The 19,190-nt window shown below is 43.6% G+C and overlaps 1 protein-coding gene across 6 annotated transcripts in view; it reads left to right on the top strand.

Annotated features, from left to right (window-relative positions):
- cora (erythrocyte membrane protein band 4.1 like coracle) overlaps nucleotides 1-19,190 on the top strand; it is a 101,696-nt gene that overhangs the window by 12,945 nt on the left and 69,561 nt on the right. For 3 of the 6 annotated variants that reach the window (XM_019043203.2, XM_019043212.2, XM_019043195.2), the window contains exon 2: nucleotides 13,105-13,181. The gene's annotated coding sequence lies outside the window, so the exon portion shown is untranslated. The other 3 variants (XM_019043247.2, XM_019043221.2, XM_072300883.1) reach the window with 3 other exon arrangements.

Here is a 19,190-nt window from a genome sequence, read left to right as displayed (position 1 = left end):
ATCTCTGCGATATGGAAATCTGGCAACCTCAATCTTGACGCTTTGGCTCAGCTATAGCGAATTATTTACACTTTGAACGATAAAGGGCGGGAAAGGAACAACGCTCGATCGAGAAGCCTGCCAAAACTGTTGTGAGGTGCGATTTGACTCACTTAGAGAATTGCGTTTCTTGTGACTGGGCAATTCAAAATTCCCACGACCAATGTTAATTAAAAACGTTAATATCTTAGCTAAAAGTTGATTTCAGTAATTTTCGATGCACGAAACGTTCTCTTCGCGAAATTCCAATCATGAAAAATGTATCAGAACTCTTAAATTCGTTCCTCGTCCAGTGGTCCATTACAAAAATGGCGGGGTTTCCTGTTCGTCCTGCAGAATCTTCAGTTTGCCGATGAGCAGTATTCTGCCGTGCTGAGGAAGAACGCCGTATGAACATTCGAGAGTTGCCACATTTCCCTCGGTAAAACATGCATTTTTGACGACATTCATGCACATTTTTCTTTGAAATTTTAGAAACTTTAGATTAAATTGCGTTCAAAATTGTCGGAAAATGTTGGAAAAAAATATCCACAATTTCCCGAGTAAATTCAGTTTTTATCGAAGGAAACTTGGCAACGTCTGAGGGCTTTACGGCCTTCTTCCCTAGCACGGCAGTATCGCCCCCCAGCCATCGCCCTGCCAACGGATAAACTGGATCACATTTTCCAGTAAGGAACTACTATAACTGGCCCGTTTTAGAAACAATATACATGTCATTGGTTTCCCTATGCAGATAGTGCTTCTATAGAAGAGCGAGAGGTAGTGGTTCCATATTGCCAAATGTAATCCAACTGACGAACGGTAAATTTCTCCGTCGGTTCGGCCCATCACGTTACGTATGTTTCGGAACGCTCCAACGTTCTTACAGCCGAGAGTTGATACCTCTTACCATGCAGTTTTAATTAAATAGAGATTCGTTCCTTCGGGCACCGAGTAAACGATGGAATGATGGAAGGTCACCTCGCCAGTTTCCCCCGCGAAAGTGAAAGTACACAACTGAAGATCTGCAAAGGCAGGTGTGAGACTTTACCGAGCACAGCGAGACCACGTCTTGCTCTGCCGTGCTAAGGAAGAACGCCGTATGAACATTCAAGAGTTGCCAAATTTCCCTTGATAAAACATGTATTTTTGACAACATTCCTGCATACTTTTCCTTGAAATTTTCAGATATTTCAGATTAAATTGCGTACAAAATTGTCTGACTTTTTTGGAAAAAAATAATCCCAATTTTCCTAGTAAATTCGGTCTTTATCGAAGGAAACTTGGCAACGTCTGAAGGCTCACACGGCGTTCTTCTTTAGCACGGCAGCGTACTGCTGTGCTAAGGGAGGACGCCGCGCCGTATGAACCGTCAGGCGTTGCCGAACTTCCTTCGTCAAATCATGAATTTTTTTCTTTAAAAAAAAAAAAAATGGAAAATTGTGAATATTTCTCTTTCAAATTTTCAGAGGATTTCTTTAAGCCCGTGTCCCATTAGCAAATGAATTTATCAAATGCAAGATGACGGGGACGCGTATAATGGTTTTCGCGGAAGCCCGCTATCGAAAATTGGCGGACCGTCAAATGTTGATGAACACTCGCCATCCTGTATTTGATGAGTTCATTTGATAGTGGGACACGGGCTTTATTATCAAGTCGGGACGAGTGTAAATACTGTCCTACTGAAGAAAAACGTCGTATGAGCGATCCGGCGTTGTCAAGCTTCCTTTAACCGTCCATGAATTTTCAGGAAAATTTGTGAATATTTCTAGCGTCCAAATTTTCAGAGGATTCCGTCAATACTTTTCAAAAGGAATCAGCAGAAACGTTCTCTCGTAAAAAATTAAATTTCCGAGTCAAATGTAGTAAAAGTTGATGTGGCCTGGTCATGCTAAACGCGGCCCATTTGGTCTCAAAAGTCATCTTAAAAGTCAGAGAATTTCAAGGTAAAATGTACTTAACAGGGTTGCCACAGTCAAAGAAAACCGGGAAATGTCAGGGAATTTTAAAAAGTTAGGGAAAACCGGGAAATGTCAGGGAAAATCGGGAAATGTCAGGGAAAATCGGGAAATGTTAGGGAAAATGACGAAAATGTTAGGGAAAATTTGTTAAATCACCTTCACTCGCCTTCTAGAATGAGTTTGAGGTCTCGAACAACACATTTTGCCTGAAAACTATTTTCAATTGTGCCGTCTTAACCATCCGTCACATCTCCAAGTCAGGGAAATGTCAGGGAATTTTATTTTCTAACTTCTGTGGCAACCCTGACATAACTTTCTTCCAAAGTAAATATTATCTGTTAGGAAATTTGGCAGCATTTCAGTGCTCATACGGGGTTTTTACTTAGCACGGCAGTGTAGGAGGTGTTCACACCATGGTTTCTCCTTGCCCAGCGGGTAATCATGCTGTCCCCGACTTGGCAATAATTATCACTCGAGATTGCACGTCTCCGCGAAGTTCGATGCCTAATGAGAAAAAAAAGCTCACGCGGAAACCTCTGTAACCACGGTCAGGTTTTACTGTTCTCTCAATAATTCCTAGCCTAAGCGCTGTCAATCTTATTTTTCTCTTTCTGTCAAAGTTTCATCTGTAGTTTCCTTCGGGTATAGTCATGCGATAATCTTAGTTCAGGAAACATGAATTTGGGGACTTGGAGGACAATGCGCATTTAAGTGCAGTTTTTGCTATTTCGAGTTCGTGTTTAAAGTTTCAAAATTACATGGAGCCTTGTAGCAGAAAGAAAGTTTGAACTCACTTTTTGATGCTTTTAAGGCGGACTTTAGTTGTGAATTTTTCACAGAAAATACGTTCAAACTATTTTTAGTCGAGTTAGTGAAAATCTCAATTTTTTCAAAAACTGCACCTATGCGCCTTGTCCTCACAGCCTCTCAATTGTGGTTCAACATATTGAATATTTCAGGAGGGCCGCTTATAGACTTGGTTTTTTAAGTTGATAAATTGATATCACTCTCCTATGGATTCCGTTTCACGAGATTTCCTTTTTTCGTGGAATTTCTAATTCGTTGGAGTGTTGTTAGACACTTGTGCCCCCTTTAGTACACTGATAAGCGGCTATTCGTACACTCCTAAATTCTCCTAAAATAGCCCCTCTGGTATGTCCTCTTAGTACCTTTTATGTAAGTTTTGTTGAAGTTCAGTTATGGCGACATTTAAATTTTTAGAAATCGGCCTGGTCGGATCATTTGATATCATCGGCGCATGATTATGTTGAGTGGTAGTTTTGCGATTTCGATGTTCGCGCTGTTGGCCTCAACTGGAAAATTGTCCGCGGAACAAAATTTGAGGCTGAAATTCGAACTCATGAATTTAAATTTTTACATCTAAAAAATAACCCACGCACGGCAGATTCAAAGTGCAGAATGTACTTTGATGCATTGACGATTTTGGAAGTTGGCAACACTGTTTTTCCTCCATCTAAATCCATTGAAAATATCGATATTAGGTGCTCGCCGCACCTAGAATCGATTGTTTAGCGCGCATTTAAATGTAGGAAAACGTAAGTATTTGAGCTGATGCAGACGCATTTACGCCTAACGAATTGAAACCGTGAAAAGGAAGCGTGATGATAGCAAATAGATGATGCCAACCACGGTTTGCAGCCAGTGGCGTGGGGTAATTTGCGATCTATCGATTGATCTGCCATTTTAACCTATGGAAAAGGATCGATTAACAGGGCGTTTGCAACGTACACGTTAGTAATCGATACTTTGCCATAGCTTCAAACGGGGATAAATCGATAATCGATCATTCACGCTTCACCACGGTTTGCGGCCGAATCGATTTGTTCTCCCAGCTCCGGGCATTTGTTGAGTGTAACCACTTGTTGCAAGCTGAGTGCTCGAGTGTCGCTTGAAACTCGGAGGCCTTTTATTTTAAAAGGCTGCTTTATCGCTTTTCAAGTGGTCTTCTCCGATGGTAAACTTCATCATCGCACCTTCCTGGGCTTTGATTTTGCCACGAGTAACCTTCATTTTTGGCCTTCATTTTATACTGCCGTCCGAGGAATTACGCCGTTTGAACATTCGAGAGATGCCAAATTTCCCCGGATAAAACATTCATTTTTAAGGAAAGTTATTCGTGTTTTTCCTCGAAATTTTCAGATATTTTTGATCAAATTGCGAAAAAAATCGTCCGAAAAATTCCTAGAGAAATTTTCAAAATTTTCCCAATAAATACGGTTTTAATCGAAGGAAATCTGGCAAAGTTTAAAAGCTCATACGGCGTTTTTTCCTAGCACAGCAGTATAAAAAGTATTGATGGAGGTAGGTACTTTTAGTTAAGTAATCTATTTTGTCGCGTTCTAGTTCTCCAAATCGTGTTTCCTTCATTATTCGACGAGTAATTGGAGTGAATTGGTTGATTTAAGCTTACTCAGCAAAATTCGTATTTTTTTTGTCGCCCCCCGGCGGATTGTCGGCATTGTCGGGGGAAAAAAATTGTTAATTCACCTTCATTAGCTTTCTAGAATGGATTTGACGTTTAAAACAACACATTTTGCTCGGAAACTACTTCAAATTATGTCTTTTTGGTGATATGGCGTTTTCTCAGTAATTTTCAAGGGATTTTACTCAAATCTGTCAAGGATATCAAGGAAATGTTAGGGAATTTGACTTTCCACATTCTGTAGCAACCTGAATCTCCCGCTAGGATGTTTCGAGCTCAGTTTTCTTAAAATTTCATTTCACTTACTTTCACAGAAAATTCCTGTTCTTATCAATGGGGCCAGTGGGGCCTCATTTACGTCCCCAGGCTCATATGGACTGCATTTTGCAATTTGGAGCTACAAATTCTGGCTCATCCGAAAAAACTTTAATGTGCGTGAGGGAGCCAATAGCACATACGTTGTTTTTAAACCGGGCCGGAATTTATAGTTCCTAATATTGCAATATGTAGTCCATATGTCGTTCTTCCTTACTGCCAGTACAGAATATTGAGCCATCGCATCCTTTGTTGCGGCAACTGGATCAACAGTCCCATACGCATATCGATTGAGGCAGTCTATTCGGGCCGTATCAGCGGCAACTTTCATCGCTTCTCTAAAAAACGGGCGAATCTACATTTCCATGAGCCCTGCTTTCCATAAACCTCCATTATTTCCGGGGCTCACGTACAAATCGACGTACGCCCGTACGTCAGAGGCACGACGCTTTGTCGAGCGGATTGTAAACATGCCCTTATCTCTAAAGTGTCGGCACAGCCGTGTTACGCAAGAAAGCACGTAAGTGCATACCCGTATGAGCCTTGGTCAGCACACGCTCTAACGTGTCTTCAGGGTCATCACAGACTGCACTTGAGGCTCTTTGTCGTAGCACGGGACAGGGCAGGGATCCGAACGCATCGCGTGTGTGTGTCGTGTGTCATCATGATGGGGGGAGGGGGGGTGCACCCCTCCCCCGTTAACGTCTTTCGAAATCGCTGCCGTAGACGTCGCCGTCATTGTTTCGTGAGAATTTATGGTGCCTCGTACGCGAAGATTACGCTCATTATCGGTCTGTGTGCAGATCCACTCCCCGAGTCCCGCGGCGACTATTTTTGGGGCCTGCCGCGGGCTGCTCCCCTAACCCTGGCTCGTGTTTCCCTCCAGGCGTGTTCGAGTATCGTCGTTTCTATTTCGTGATCGGAATTCGGTGTCTCGCGGATCCGTTCGCGGGTTGATGATGCCGCTCTACCCCCTCGAGGAATTGAATAGCTTGTCGAAATGTCCTAATATCTGGTCGAAAAGGAAGCTCAACAAGTTGCTCATTAACTGGATCGCATTTAGCAATAAGGAAGCAGCGCGTAGTTACCGTGTTTTCCAAATCGCGCAACTTCTTTTTTTCCTTTTAAAAATAAGAAATATGTGTACAGTATTATAATTGAGATGCGTCCGTAGACACCAAGATCGTAGGAATCCGTTCCGTTCCGTCGTTTGGGCTGCATTCGAATGGGAACCGAATCAATTTTCAGATTAAGGGAGTTATGTGTGACTAAGAGTGTCGGCCACCCCTTTGCTATCGGCACTTTAGTAGGACGTCATTTTCCTCGACCGGGGGTGGCTACCGCCACTCTTGAGAATTTACAGAATCATTTCCCTCCCCTTTAAAATTATCAATTTTTTGGTGAGATGCAAAAACGATTTGCCATCTTGGGAGATTTTCTAGAGAAGTATGAAGAGCAACATTTTAACAACCCTGTGATTGCGCTATATTTCTTTTTTGCCATATGCGCGATCCAACCATCAGTAGGCGAAAAATAGCGTTGGCCTCCCGACTTAACTTTGGCCTCACCTCATAATCCCTCGGATAGTCAGTGCGGGGTCCATGGAACACAGTCTCTGTGTGTCTCTGATTTTCACGTACAAGTAATTGGGGTTGGATGAGAATCAGATGATCCGGAGCCGCCGGAGCTCTTGGTAACCGGGTCATCTGCCGGGCAATCGGATATTGTTTCGTCCCATCAAATCGGGCCCCGCCTCTTTTTGGACCCCGCGCCGCAGACGAAATTAATGCACGGGTTAGGAACTTCGGACTTGGGGGAGGTGGATAGCCGCGTCGCGTCGTACCGGACTCCTCTTCGCTCCTCTGACGCGAAGACTTATCTGGATTTCTACGTGAGCCTTGTCCAACGTTTAAATCCATGCTTTCTGGGGCTCATGCGGAGGTCCAGGTACGCTCTTGCGTCAGAGAAGCGGCGTCCCATGCCACTTGCCACCGTGTGAAGCTACGGTTCGCCTCCCCTGCCGAGCCGTTGCGCTTGGATTGCATCCCAGTGTTGCCATCATGTTGTATCGATGAGAATTTTCGAAGGTCTGGCAAAGTGACGAACTCCCGAGTTTTCAACGTTTTCGCCACATTTTGGCAACCATGGCGTACATTGATACGTAGAAAATGCCGTGAGACTGAATTCGTTAAAAAAATGTGTCATGCTTTTCTCAATTGAAAATCCAATCTCCTATTTTGATTTTTTTGGAAGGAAACTAACTTTCACATGGACGAGAGATATTGCAACCATTTTCGAGTCGGGATGTTGGTCGGTTTCCTTCCAAAAAATTCAAATAGGAGATGAGATTCTGAAACCCCGCATGTGGATGTGAGTTTATTTTCAAACTTTTTCTGACGGCTTTTTCATCCTAAGGTCTTCAAATATTCACACGCAATTCGATGTTTTACGAGCAAATGTATCCGTGCCATTTTTCCTGAATAACCGGAAAAATCAGCTCAATTTTCAATCAGAAATACCCAAGAGTCTCCTGGTAAAAATACAAATTGCGAAAGGAAAGGCAGCATCGAAACGTACTTACGTTTCTTCGCCCTGGAGATGACGAATTATGGGAAGTTAGTATGTTTATTCCCGCCACTATATCTTAAGACCAGAATTATATTTGAAGTGTACCCACTTTTGTTGTAGACGTAACTTTCTAAATTTTTCCAGAGGATCTTCCTCGGAGCTAGGATGTCCCTCCAGACCATATCATTCGTATAAATTTCCAACCCCATAAGTGCAATGCCTTTCTGTGTCCCGTGATCGCCCTCATGAAAAACTCTCAAGTTCCGTCCATGCTTTTTTTCTCTCTCCCTCCCTGCCGATGGCCCGCCGGTAACTTCTACTTAGAGGGCTGGTTATTAAAATTGATAGACAAAGCTATAGACAACGGAGACTAAAGGGGTATGGAGGGATGTTATTTATGAAAGCGGGTGGTTGCAACAGACGAAGGAGGCAGGTAACAGACTAACTGACGGCATTGGCGGATCCAGCAATTTGGCAGCACCGTCTTTTCTCCATTTAAACCTATGAAAATGTATCGATTCTTGGGGGGCCAGGTGCTCCAACAAGAATCGATTATTTAGCATAGGTTTAAATGGAGCAAATCCAGTGTTGCCAAATTGCTGGATCCGCCTCTGACTAACGGCAACCCACGAGAGACCCTATAGTTAGTTAGTCCATCATTTTCTCCCTCAGTCCATCACTGAAAAAAATGAGTTAGCGTCAGATGACTAAAAATGGTTTCTATACACTAACTCAAATTGTGTGATTTGGACACACATGATTTTTGGTTTCTGTACACTAACCACTATTAGTGCTGGAAACTAATTCCGCTACTCTAATTCGCATTCGGTAGGGTTGGGTCAACCTAACCTCAAAACTGAGAGAGGAGAAAACGGCTTAGCGAATGATAACTGGACAATACTTTCAGGAAAAGAAGATTTCTTAAAAGATGAGAGGTAAAAATCAACTGACCGGTTCCAAATGAACGACAGAGGAAAGGAATATCCCATAGGTATGTGCAAGTAGACAGAATTATCCTTTAGAGAGACACACACTCACACATGAAACGGTAGCGAATGTTCACACTGAATAAACATATCTCGTCCGAACACTTGAGATATTCTTTTGAAATTACGGGAGAACACGAACTATAGAAGTAAGCAGTAAGTTCACAGATTTTCGTAAAATATAAACTGAACGCGGAACGCTTTAATCGCAATTTAATACAGAAGATTGACGACTCCAACGAATATCATGCTTGTTTACGTTTTGAATCGAACAGACGATTTCTAACCTTAACAGGTTTATTTATGTTGCTTTCGAACGTTTTCAAGAAAGAGAGGACACTATAAATCATACCGGGAGTATTTACATTGTCAAACGAGCCCGAAATTTCACATTTTAATTGATTTTCACGAGCTGACGCGATTGAGGCTGTTGTACCGACGCCACTTTTTCGAAACTAAATAAATGTAACGGACAATGTGGCAGTTAGTGTTGAGGGCGAATTAGTTTGACCCGAAGGTGAATTTGTCTTACCACAGCGCTAATTTTACAGCTAGTGCTGTTTTCCAATTCTGGTTCGCGCTCTAGTAAAGTCAAGTCAGCGTATGAAGCGAATTGATTGGTGCTTCAGTACAATAAATTAGTTCTGAAGCCTAATTTTGATTCTACTTGGCGAGAACTTACCAAATTAGTTCTCAACGCTAACTACTTTTTTTTCAGTGAAACCACTCACTTCAACCGTAGGATCGCTCCATACTCCGTATGTCTTCTTTGTCTATCGCGTTGATTATCAATTTCAATAATCAGCCGGCATATCTTCCCACAGGCATTCAGAGATATCGCCGTCCCCCGGACTTAAGCATTGGCGTGGCGTGCTTTGCAATACATCGATTAATCTGTCATTCAAACCGATGGAAAAGTATCGATAAACAGGGTGCTCGCAGCGAACACCTTGATAATCGATTCTTTACCATAGCTTCAGATGGAGGAATATCGATCATCGATCATTCACGCCACTGGACTTAAGGACGTATCTCGATCTCCGCACGAGCCTGTCAGGGCTTTCCACAATGGGACTACATTTTGCAATTTGGAACTATCAATTCCGGCCCGGTTTAAAAACAACGTATGTGCATGCCATTAATTTCCCTATGCACATGAGTGTTTTTTCAGATGAGCCAGAATTTATAGGTCCAAATTGCAAAATGCAGTCCAATTTTTATTCTTATATTTTTAAATTCCCCTGTTTGTTCATTCAATTATTAAGGATGGCTGGATTCGTCGGTTTTTCCTCAACATTTTATTTTCTCCCCCGTTATCTTCCAACCATCATCTTCATTACCCCTTATTTTTAATGACGAGCCTTGCTGTTGATAGCTACTCAGATGATAGCCAGCCAATCACGAATAGTCATGTTGCCTCACAACTCGTGGCGTCAGCAAGGCTATACAAGCGTGTGCTGCCTATTTTTCGAGGTCTTTTTCCATCATTCAGACCCGCGTTACTCCACATAGCTCAATCTCAAAGCTCTGACTATACCCAAGTGCAACCCTTTGTGATATTCTGTTTTTCTGTGCTCTCTTACTTCAATCTTCATTCTCCGAATCTTCTTTTTATTTATTCATTTACCCGCTTTCCCGCAACTCAGCTCTCCTGTTCAAATTATTGATCTATTGTATGTATGTTTTATTTGTCACAACGTTTACATTCATTTGTTACAACTGAAACGTCCTGCCTTTTAGTGTTTTTTAATGTTTTTAGCCTCGTTTACCCATTTTTAAATCTCTTCTTCTTCATTCGTATATCCGGGCTATGTTTTTGTGCTTTATCGTTTATTTGTCACCTACCATCCACATTTGGACGTATTTCTGCCAAACGGAACTATGTGCATTAAGACATGAGCCCCGAGACCCATAAGAATATATGCATAACAGGGCTCACGTCATAATGCACATAGTTCCGTTCGACAGAAATACATTCATTTGTGATGTGGCGACGAAACCACGCTGCATCTCTGAAACACGGTGCCTCGATTTTCGTTGCATGTTTGCAACAGAGCCGCAGAAAGGGGGGGGGGGGGGGGGGGGGGGGGGGGGGGGGGGGGGGGGGGGGGGGGGGAGGGGGGGGGGGGGGGGAGGGGGGGGGGGGGGGGGGGGGGGGGGGGGGGGGGGGGAGGGGGGGGGGGGGGGGGGGGGGGGGGGGGGGAGGGGGGGGGGGGGGGGGGGGGGGGGGGGGGGGGGGGGTGGGGGGGGGGGGGGGGGGGGGGGGGGGGGGGGGGGGGGGGGGGGGGGGGGGGAGGGGGGGGGGGGGGGGGGGGGGGGGGGGTGGGGGGGGGGGGGGGGGTGGGGGGGGGGGGGGGGGGGGGGGGGGGGGGTGGGGGGGGGGGGGGGGGGAGGGGGGGGGGGAGGGGGGGGGGGGGGGGGGAGGGGGGGGGGGGTGGGGGGGGGGGGGGGGGGGGGGGGGGGGGGGGGGGGGGAGGGGGGGGGGTGGGGGGGGGGGGGGGGGGGGGGGGGGGGGGGGGACATGATATCAGACATATCGTACAGAATCATGGATTCATGAGTAAAACAGGGCCTACGAAGAAATCGAGATAAGCTCTTACGTCAAAGGAGCGACGGTGGTGCCCCGCGAAAACCGACAGAAAAATCGGCCGCAAAAGCCCCCGCGGTAGCGCTCGGTTTGCGATCAGCCCCAGGTTCACGTTTTCTCAAAAAAGCGGAGAGCTCAATCTCTTCTTTTTCGTGCGGTTTTCGCCGGAAGCAGTTGGACGCGCGGCGCTCGACGTCTTCGTTTTTCCGGACGAGTTCACCTTCCGGTGCCGACCGAGCGCGGAAAGCGGTGACCCGCGGCGCACAGTGGATCGAGTCCATCAGAGAGGTCGGACAAGAAATTTTTATTTAAACTGCATCACAGGGTGTCTAGCATCAGGATTTTCCCGATTCTGTCAGGATTTGAGGACAAACCGGTCGTAAAATCAGGATTTGAGAAAAGTCGGCCGTCCGATCAGATTTTTTTATCGAGCTATCCTTGTGATATTAATTGGACTGCATCTTGCAATTTGGACCTATAAATTCCGGCCCGGCTTAAAAACAACGTATGTGCCATTAGTTTCCCTATGCACATACGTGTTTTTTCAGATGAGACAGAATTTATAGGTCCAAATTGCAAAATGCAGTCCAATTTTTCTCCGCCAAAAATCAGGATTTGTTCAGGATTTGGAAAAATCATGAAAGCAAGATCGAGCAGTCAAAAATCAGGATTTCCCAAAATGAAAAAAACTAGACACCCCGTGCTTTTGATGTTTATCTTGTCACATTTTAAATTTTAAGGGGTGCTTGTGGAAAGAAATTTCACGAGGAAACCAATGAAGCCACTTTTAGAACCTCGAAGTTTTGTGTGAATGGAGTTATAAGCGTTTAAAGTTTCCGGCCTCACCGACCTCACCTATTGACTCGATCCACTGTGCGGGGACGGAAGCGAGAAAGGTCGGAAAACGCGAGACCGCGATGAGCTTCATCGATGCTCGGTGAGAAGGAAAACACTGCGAGTGTAGCACACGCCACGGAGCTCCTGATTGATTCAGAAGTCGTCGTTCCTCTGACGGAAGGGCAATTTGACAAACCTGATTTTTCGCAATTTAAATCCATTAAGGTGATTCTATGAGATCTAGGGACCAGATCCGCCACGAAGTTGCGCTGCTATGCGGTTTGCGTCTTTGAGAGGCAATAATGGACCACTAGACAAGGTACGAATTTCAGCATTCTGATACATGTTTCGTAACTAAAATTTCACGTAGAACACGATGCGCACGACAAAAATTACCGCAATTAACTCCTTGCGGAGATAAATATTGATTCTTGATGCGTGAATTCAAACCACCCGCTCATGAAAACTCAATGCTCTACGTGATTCACATCCCGCGCTAAACGTTATCATGACAGTCTCTGCGATATAAAAATTCGGCAACCTCAATCTTGACGCCTTGGCTCAGCTATAGCTAATTGCTAATAGTTTGAACAACACATGGTGGGAAATTAACATTGCTCGATCGAGAAGCTTGCTGAAACCGTTGTAGTGCGCGATTTGACTCACGTAGAGCTTTGAGTTTCTTGTGAGCGGGCAGTTCACATTCCCCGTAACCAATGTGAACTAAAAAGTTAATATCTTTGTTAGGAGTTGGTTTCAGTAATTTTCGTTGTGTGAATCTTGTTCTACGAGAAATTCTAGTCAAGAAATGTGTATCAGATTGCTTAAATTCGTACCTTGTCTAGTGGTCCATTATCGCACTGGAAAAAAAAGTAGCTTGGATCTAGAGTCCATACTCTTGAAAACAATGACAAGAAAAGATACTCTCGATTCAATCTGCTTTTTGCTCGAATCAAAAGGAAATCCGCTTAAACTAAGAGGCTAGGTTCTCGATTTAAGCAAAAATCCGATTGAATCAAGAGTATTTTTTCTTGTCGAAGTTTTAAAGAGTCTGGACTCTAGATTCAAGCAACTTTTTTCCAGTGCGTTTTGTACGAATTAACGCTAGAAACTGATCCATAACGTGTAGCAGCATTGAGACTGAGTAGAATGACATCAAATTTGTTAAGATTCATCGCTTTATACCCGAAACTACGATAACGTACTTCGCCCGTTGACTCAATGTGTAAGAGAGTCTGTACAGCGCTATTTCTCTCTTCCTCATTGAGTCAACGGGCGACGTCGGTTATCGTAGTTTCGGGTGTACATTTTCACTTACTTTTCATGATTTGCACGATTTTTAATAATTAAACACCCGTCAATAATGCATATTTTCTTCTCTGTTTGCAGATCTCCTCTTTTAGTGGATTAACGTCCTTAAGACTGCCGATGACAACGACAAAATAAAGCAACAAATTCAGTTTCAGGTACTTAAAACTCTTCTCTTATTCTTACAAGTTGCAATACACTGTATTGCAAATATTCTTGACATGGGTGATTGTCCAAGCTTGCACATTGATTTTTATTCGGACGGTTTTAACCGGAATCGACCTAACTGCATTTAAACAGCATTTTGAGTCGGGACGCCTGAATTTCGCACATGTTTTGCTTTTCAACCAAAAACAACGCAATATAATACCTGGAAATTCTTAGTAAATATCCCCGGGAGTCTAGACCGTGGAATTTATACTCAAATTGTTTCAAGGCAGAATGTTGCGTTTTTTATGGGGTAAGGACGGAAGGAAATTAAGCCGGGTTTAGCCAGACTTATCGCCACTGTCCGAGCCATAGAATGTAACTCCATTTCAACGTTTTCAAAATGTCCACTCAAAATGTTGAGCTTCTCTAACTAAAAATTGCACTGACTTTTCTCTGATTGCGCGCTAAAATCAGGACATTTTTTGACAGAAATTGAGCTGACATTTCTTTGCCATAATTTGAATCACTCGAGTCAATTTTGCAATCTTGGAACGGGGTTACGTTCCTGCGTCTAGAAAAAGACGACGTAACACAGTATGTGTACTGCCGTGCTAAGGAAAAACGCCGTATGAGCCTTTAGACGTTGCCAGATTTTCTTCACTGAAAACCTTTACCGGGAACACGTTAAGTATTTTTCTTCTAATTTTACAGATAATTTTGTATGCAATTCGATCAAACATATCCGAAAATTTCGAGGAAAAGTACGTATGCATGAATGTTGTCTAAAATGTGTGTTTTATCAAGGGAAATTTGGCAACTCTCGAATGTTCTTACGGCGTTTTTCCTTAGCACGGTAGTGTACCGCTCCTAACAAAATCTGCCGATTGACTTTGTCAAACCGTCATTTTCTAGACGAAGGAGTGCAGCTGCATATCAAATGTTTTGAAATATCCACCCGGAAATTACATTGATACCGAGCAGTTGTACGTTGGACGTTTTTAGCTGTAAATTTCCTTGGTTGATCCTCTGATTACTCTTGAAAATCAGACTTTCCGTCTTACTCTTGCCAAAAATGTGTCGCCTGAGTCAATTTTGCAACCTGTATTTGCGTTCCTTCGTCATTGAAACGACAGAACGCGGTCTCGTTCGAATTTCGAATCATCAAAACGTCGAAATGAGATGAGAAGTACGCTTTCTTATTAACTTCAGCCATCTATATAATACCATTCCAACTATTGCTCATAGATTTTTACTTTCTCGCTCCTCTGCGGGTAGAGGAAGTATTTTCATCTAGAAAAAAACAGTTAAAATTCTATCATTTCTAGGCGTTTTAAGGTGCCTGGAGTAAAAAAAAAGCCATACGTGAAAAAACGTGTGTCCGTCCTCTCAAAACTTCTAACGTAGATAACGTCCCATGGATCGTATTTGATACATCAAACAGGTGAGATTGTATCGATATCGATTAGTTCAACATGTAAACATAGGCTAGAATGTCAACTGAGTAATCTGACAGAACGGGGTTTTTGCGATAGATTTTTGATTCTTGTGAGTATAAAATGGCCACGAAGAGTGATATTATTAGGAATTTCCTCATTTTCAGCTTTTTCCAATTTAAATCCTAATATTTTTGTTTGAGGTTCTGTTCCATTGTTTTGAACGAAACGATACACCGAACCAATATCGAATACGATCTATTTGCTTTTTTCCCCCCGAAGTTCAATCGAATTCCTTTCCATTCGAGTGAATGTTATATCCGTATACGGATTTCGCTGCCTACCACCAGTAGGGTCGTTTTGTGCACTGCAAAGTAGTAGTCGGCTCAAAATCGACGCGCCCAGTTGGCCCAGACGGACGGCCCGACACACAGTAGAACGAACTAACAGGAGAAGTCGGCCATGCAATTTTTGACGAAAATGTTTATATTTTTATGTTTATTTCGTCACAGATTCAATTTCAAAGCGTGTTTCTGAACTAAAATTTCACGAGAAATCCAACGAAACCACTCTCAAACTTCTTTGTTTCATTTTTTCCCCAAAAATATAAGCTTTCAAAGTTTCCAGGTTTTGTCCGACTTCTCCTACCGACTTGATCCACTGAGCGACATCGTCGTGGAGACACGCGGCCTTTCTCAAAGTGCACTCGGTTGCGTCTCCTCATGGCCCGCTGTCACGATACCGTACTCGACGTCGCGATTGTATCTTTTATTTTGATGCGTCGCCATGGCAACCCGCCCCGGCCGGGGGAGGGGGCGGATTTTACGATCGCGGCCCAATCGGTGACCGGAGCGATTGTCAAGTCGCCGTCGGGGGTATCGGCGTTCGACGTCATCGTCGCGTCGGGGAGAAGGCGAGTTCTTTTTTCCGACGGTTTGTTCGTCGTTGGCATCGACGGCGAGTTTCCGTGGAGTGGTTTTTTACGACCGACCGCGGTCGGTGGCGCCCGGATAATTGCCTGCGTTTCCCGCGGTGGAAAAGACTCAAACGGGGGAAGTGGGATCGAAGCGATCGTACTCGCCCCCGTTTTGACGGGGGCGTTTTTTGACCGGAAATCCGGAAGAAGCAGAATGGAGATGTTGCAAGTGTGAGGAATTTGCGATTTGACTGTTGATTCTTATGTAAAAGTTCGCGAGAAACACGATGGTGCCACTGGTTTTCTCTGAAATCAACTCTCAAGCTCAAAAAAAGCTCTCTAGTTGAGGCCAAAATGGAGGGGATAACCCACGCTAACCTGAGAGTCCACCTCTACATCAAGGCAAACTCTCAATGCGAAGATAGGGAGCTAATACATTAGCAGGGTTGCCGTGTTTTCAGTTTTGGAGTCCGCAAATAAAGTGGCAGCCCTGTCAATGCATTTTTGCATGGAGAGTTTGTCTTGATGTTGAGGAGGACTCTCAGGATAGCGTGGGATATCCCCTCCATTTTGGCCTCAACTTGAGAGCTTTTTTTGAGCTTGGGAGTTGATTTCAGAGAAAACCAGTGGCACCATCGTGTTTCTCGCAAACTTTTACACACGAATCAACAGTCAAATCGCAAATTCCTCACACATGCAACATCTCCATTGCCTGTGTTTTCCGCGGTGGAAAAGACTCAAACGGGGGAAGTGGGATCGAAGCGATTGTACTCGTCCCTGTTTTGACGGGGGCGGTTTTTGCCCGGAAATTCAGAAGAAATAGAATGGACACTGAGTGGGCATCATAGAGTACATAGAGTCGTAATGTAAATGGGAGAGCTGGCGCCATGTTCTGCTCGACGAGTCCCGAGCCCGGCGTGCGCCTGAGCTTCGGTCACTTTTTCGATACATGTTCGATCCAAAATGGTTGTGTGGAATACGTGGTACTTTCTACCTTCTTCGTTTACATTGGATGGCCGGGCCCCCGCTGGTCCCCGTATATCGAAAACAATCGATCATATATCGAAAAAGTGACCCGGCGTCACTCAGGAGTCAGGTCTCTGAATTCGGGACCTGGAGAATGCTTCCAAGTGGCGCTAGCTCTCCCGCTTACATTACGATTCTATGTTGGGCATGGAGGTTGCGCGTATTGCTATGTATATTTCGCCTTCAATTTTCTGAGTAGGCCAGAAACCTCCCTCCGCGCAGTGGACTTGTTGCAAACTTCAGCCAACACAAGAGTGCGCCGGGAAAGTCTGAAATGCACTCCTTACCTCACAATCTTCGTCTGCATTCGCATCCGCAGGCGCTACAGATGATGTCGTACCAAAACGTGCCATCAACTACAGACGTTTACTCCTTTACTTATTAAGATGTGACTTGAATGAGCTTGAATTGACATTAAATAATTGTAATGTGTGTCGACTCAGCAAGTTGTTCAAATCACGTCTTGATGAATGAAAGGGACCAGGATTATGATCAGATCTTGCATCAACTACTAATCCCATCCATCACGTTTATCAATTAATGTTATGCTGGCAAACCTTTAAAGCAGGCATTTTATCGAATGCTTAGACGAATAGTCAAATGTTCTTATACTTACCATTAAATTCGGATTCTTTTGCTTATTTTAGACGAAATAATAATTTGCTCATGTAGAAAAGAAGTCTCTGTAAAAATCGGCATCAGACAATTGAGGGGCTTGGAAGACAAGGCGCATAAGTACAATGCTTGAAAAATTGAGCTATTAATTATTTCAAGTAGCTGAGTTAATGAGGACGTTAATGATTATTCTGTGAAAAATTCACCCCCAAATTCCAATTTTTAAGCATCCAAAAATAGGTTTGAATTTTCTTTCTGCCATAAGGACCCATGTAATTTCGAAACTCAAACACGTACTTCCCGTAATAGCAAAAATTGCACTTATGCGCCTTGTCTTCCAAGCCCTTCAATTGTAAATAAATTCGATCCAATCTTTAAACGAGCTATTATTTCGGAATTTTCAACATGCCCTAAAGTTCAAATTTTTAAAAACTTTGACCGTCAAATTGCATGAGGAACATTTGCAACGAAAAATATAAGCGGAATTCGTAGATTGATGAATTCTTACGATCAACTCATTGACAACTTTCTGAAGCTCATCATCAAAAACGTACATAACTTTGTAAACCATCAAAAGTTGTCTATCTGCCCAGGCATTTGGTGTTGCCTGCGACACCTACTTTTTTTTTTGCGAAACACTTTTTTCACGCAATCAGCCTCTTGGAAACTCTTTTTCTACCTTTATGAATAGCGTGTTAGTACACAGATTCAATCGACTACGTTTCGATCCGAAACGCGTCGGTAGTCGCCTTCCTGAATGGGACTTCATTTTGCAATTCGGAACTATAATCTCTGGTTCATCTGTAAAAACACTTATGTGCACACGGAAACTGACGGTATACATACGTTGTTTTTAAACTGAGCTAGAAATCATAGTTCCAAATTGCAAAATGCAGTCCAATGGTAGTATCTCGTGTTGCATCAAATACATTATCTATTTGAGGGAAAATTGTGCTCATGTAAGCTTTTTCCCCTCTACATTGAGATTTTCAGCTTTAGGCTGCTTTTTAACGCACTGCAGCCTGTGTCATACTTTCAAAGCTAGCCATCAAAATATCAAGGTCAGGTGTTGTGATTGGCTAATTCGATGACTTGGACCAATCTTAGCACTTGACCTTGGCATTTTGATGGAGTATTTTGATAGTGTGACAGGCTGTTGGCTAAAAAAGTCCAACTTACTCTCTCTACGATTTGTGCGTCTACCGCAATCAGTTTGAGATTCAGTCGAGGGATTTTCTTTTCATGGTTCCTTCAATTGATCTGTACGTCGTCAAATGAGCATATGTGAAGCGTTAGTTTAACTAAACATTGTCAATGAGCTTTTTAATATTAATTAAGATTTATCTGGTGGGTGTGGAGGAATTGCTGCGTATAGGGGGGTCGGATACCACCCTATAGCCTGTGTCGCACTATCAAAACTAGCCGTCAAAATATCAAGGTCAGGTGTTGCGATTGGCTTATTCGGTGACTTGGACCAATCACAGCTCTTGACCTTGACAATTTGATAGTGTTACACAGGCTTATGTGTTTACTGGAGGGGCCGGAACAAAGTTTTAGTGAAGTTGAAAATGTAACGAGGAAGTGGCATCTAAACTGCATAGTTGATGCTTAGGCTACGCGATTGTTTTCGCCTTATTTGCACTCCAGCCTAGGTGTGTGAATCTCTTTATTTCTCTTTTTTCCTTAGGTTGTTTTTTGTTTTTTGTTAAGAAAATGTAGTTCAATGTTTAAATTTTATCAGAGTTTTTCCTCTTTCTTGGTAGGTCCTTGGCAAATTGAAAACTTGAGTTTTAACAATATGCCGGAGGTAATGTCTATTGTAGTGGAAGGAGGTTTACGAAGCAGCCATTGCTATGTGCATGGAATCTGTAGCAAACAGTTTGACTTTTTGAAAACTCTCTTCGGACCCGCGATTACGAAGAGTGAGACCGATTACACCCTGCATAGGCGAGCGGCCGATGTAGTGAACTCCCTAGGAGCACACGGGTATAGAACTGTCGGATTTGGTATTATAACAAATGGAGGCT

The sequence above is a fragment of the Bemisia tabaci genome, chromosome 5, assembly GCF_918797505.1.
Source record: "Bemisia tabaci chromosome 5, PGI_BMITA_v3".
Taxonomy (NCBI): domain Eukaryota; kingdom Metazoa; phylum Arthropoda; class Insecta; order Hemiptera; family Aleyrodidae; genus Bemisia; species Bemisia tabaci.
This window is presented reverse-complemented; position numbering and strand designations above follow the sequence as displayed.